This window comes from Myotis davidii, unplaced genomic scaffold (genome assembly GCF_000327345.1).
Source record: "Myotis davidii unplaced genomic scaffold, ASM32734v1 scaffold1284, whole genome shotgun sequence".
NCBI lineage: Eukaryota > Metazoa > Chordata > Mammalia > Chiroptera > Vespertilionidae > Myotis > Myotis davidii.
Genome location: NW_006295187.1, coordinates 17,146 through 20,497, shown reverse-complemented (window position 1 = coordinate 20,497; position 3,352 = coordinate 17,146).

Below are 3,352 nucleotides of genomic sequence, written 5' to 3'. Positions count from 1 at the left end.
ATATATATTAAATGTAATGTTTCAGCTTACAGAAATATTTAAAATTCAGGGGGAAAAGGAACTAAGAATCACCCATATTGCACCACTCAGAGATATTCCTTATTAATTTGTGGTATATATTCTTCCAACTTTTTCTATGCAGCAATATTTTAACATAGTTGACATTCTAATGAATATCCAACATTGCATTCTTTTCATATTTTCTTTGTACAAATGTAAATGTTTGCTGCTATTTAGTTTTTCCTCCCCCTTCCTTCCATATTATAGACAAAACTGCAATGAACATTTTATCATTACATATTTCATGCTGTATTTCAGGGGACAGGGCATGGATAGCATGTGTGTTGTGAGATTTTCACCAAGGCGATGATAATCTAGATACTTGATCCCACTTTCATCTTCCTGGATATGGAGGAAACTTTTAGGGCGCATTATAATTTGAGATGATCAGATCAGAGGTGACATCAAGTTCATTTAAAGAGGTAGACTCAGATGTTAACATGAATGATACCTGAAAAAAAATTGTCAGTTTCTGGGTAGAAAGAAAATCCACAAATGTACAAATAAGTCACAATGACTAGACTTCCTAGTCTTTCTACACTGCACAAGCTGCGAGCCCATCATGTCCTGCAGAGCAATGCTCATTTTTCTGCCAGGCTCCCCTTGCACAACTTGACGGTCTGTTTTGTCAAAGAACAAAATAGAAGCATAGTAGTTTAGGTATGGAGTTGAAAGTGACAGTAGTGTTTCTCACTGATTTAGAGGATATGCAAAATGCAAAGGTGTTGGAATTCAGACAACACTGTTAAAAATAGATAAGAATACAATAAAAATGTGCCACTTTGACACCAGCCACGGATGGTTCCTCTCTTCAGCTCATCAACCAAAAGCCAAGTACCTCAGTCCAGGGACTGTGCACAAAGACACTTCTGTTTTCTGCCTAAGTTATCTGATTAGGCCTGTGACTCCCTACAGCATTTGGCAACCTTTTCATTGAACTTTTAAAAAGAAATCAGGACAGAAAACTATGGTATCTTTGGAAGAATGGGTTGGTAAAAACAAGAAAATATTGATAAAATCCTATATAATAAAAGCCCAGTGACAGAATGGTGGAAAAACGGGTTGACCAGTTGCTATGACACGCACTGACCACCAGGGGGCAGACACTCAATGCAAGAGCTGCCTCCCGGTGATCAGTGCACTCCCATAGTGGGAGCGCCACTCAACTGACTGGGAAGAACGGTGGTCCTGCAGTGGAAGTAGCTGCTCAGAGGGTGGGTCCACAGCTGCTCGGCTGATCAGGATGAGCCCTGCACCAATGCACAAATCTCGTGCACCAGGCCTCTAATAGTTAATATTATTCAATTTAAAAAGATTTAATTTGAAAGCTAGCAGGAAGTTTAAGATTACATTGATAGAAAGCTCCATTTGGCCTTAAGTTTTCAAGACATACTGGCTGTGGAGGTTGACAGGGGTGGGGAAGGGTGTGGGGTCAGGGAAGCCAGAACAGAGCTGGCTAGGCAATGTTTGTTTTAAATTCTTGAGATTGGAACCTGGTAAAACTTTCTGATTTTCCATCTTGGACAGGGTGGAGTCTTATTTCTAAATTATCTTCTACTTGGAGAACGCCATCTATGCCAACAGGAATGATGACGGCTTTTGGGAAAACTATAAGAACAGCACAGACGCTAACTCCATAAAACTTTGACCCTTTACTTTGGACTATAATGTGGTCTCTTTGGATTCAGGCATTTATGTAGGAGTTTTGAAATTATCTTATCCAGTGGTGGTTCTAACCTGGGGGACAGATTACACATAAGGCAGCATCGCAGGCATTCTCCTTCTCTTGTTGAAAACTACTGAGAGAATAATCAAATCCTTTTTTTTTTTTTTTCAGGTAGGAAAACCAAAGGCCCTAGAAAACAGATCTAATGCCCATGGTCATCTTGTCATTAGTGGCAGAATAGGGCTAGAACAAGAAAGAAATCTTCTCCCAGGGTAGCATTCTTTCCGCCTTGCACCTGGCATCCACACGGGCACTGCAGCCTGGAGGCAGACTCCCTCCCATTGGTTCTCCTGAGAGCTTTCTATCCTAGTCACTGACATAGGTCCCAACTGAGTATCTCAGCTTTTAGACTCTCTTTGACCAGGAGTCAGCCATGATGGAATTGGATTTATGTGTGAGATTACAGATGGACCTTATCTGATGAACAACTCCAAATGATGGGGAGAGGCTGAGAGAGACCATCAGTCCCCATACAACTCAACAACAGTGCCACATACAAGAACTGACGTCCTTGTGCGTGAGGGATGGGGAAGTATAGGTCTTCTGACTTTGGTCTGTACTTTAACCTCAGAAAATCTGGTATTTCTAGAAAGGAGAGTGAGGCACTGAAGAGGGTTGGGTTTCTGCTCCCCCCACCCCCACCTGATAATTTCACTCAAATCCCTTCATATAGAAAGAAGGCTTATGTTTTAAAGAGCTAGCAGTGGGGAGTCTAGTGCAGCCGTGGGCAAACTACGGCCCGCGGGTTAGATCCGGCCCATTTGAAATGAATAAAACTAAAAAAAAAAAAGACCGTACCCTTTTATGTAATGATGTTTACTTTGAATTTATATTAGTTCACACAAACACTCCATCCATGCTTTTGTTCCGGCCCTCCGGTCCAGTTTAAGAACCCATTGTGGCCCTCGAGTCAAAAAGTTTGCCCACCCCTGGTCTAGTGTCTTTTTTTGTTATTTGTACTAGTCATTCTTCATTTCTGGTTCTTCAGCTGCTGTAACAGGATAGACATTAAATGACTCAAAGATAGTTGTTCTCTTCAGAGCTGGAAGCTCCTATTGCTCTGATTACTATCATTTAGAAATGTTTTCAGTTTAAGAAAATACCCACAGAAACATATTTTAAGTTATCTACACTAATAAAAGAGAAACATGGTAATTGGCGTACGACTGCTACCCTTCCCATTGGCTAATCAGCGAGATATGCAAATTAACTGACAGCCAAGATGGCGGCCAGCAACCAGGCAGCTTGAAACTAACATGAGGCTTGCTTGCCTCAGTGACAGAGGAAACCAACGTTCCCCGCCTGCAGCTGCAGGCCTCTGAGCCTGCAGTTTAAGAAACTATGTAACAAATACCGCCAGACTTCAGCCAGCAGGATCGCAATATTGTAAGCAAAGGCCAGAAACCTACTTTCAGCAGCGGAGGCCTAAGAGCTGGAGCCAAGCCTCAAAGCTAAAGCTGGCCCAGAATTAAAAAGAAAAAAGAAAAAAAGGAGCAGTTGGGAGCTTCAGTCACCCCCCAGCCTGAAAACAGCCTGCAGCCCCTCACCCAGACTGGCAGGCACCTC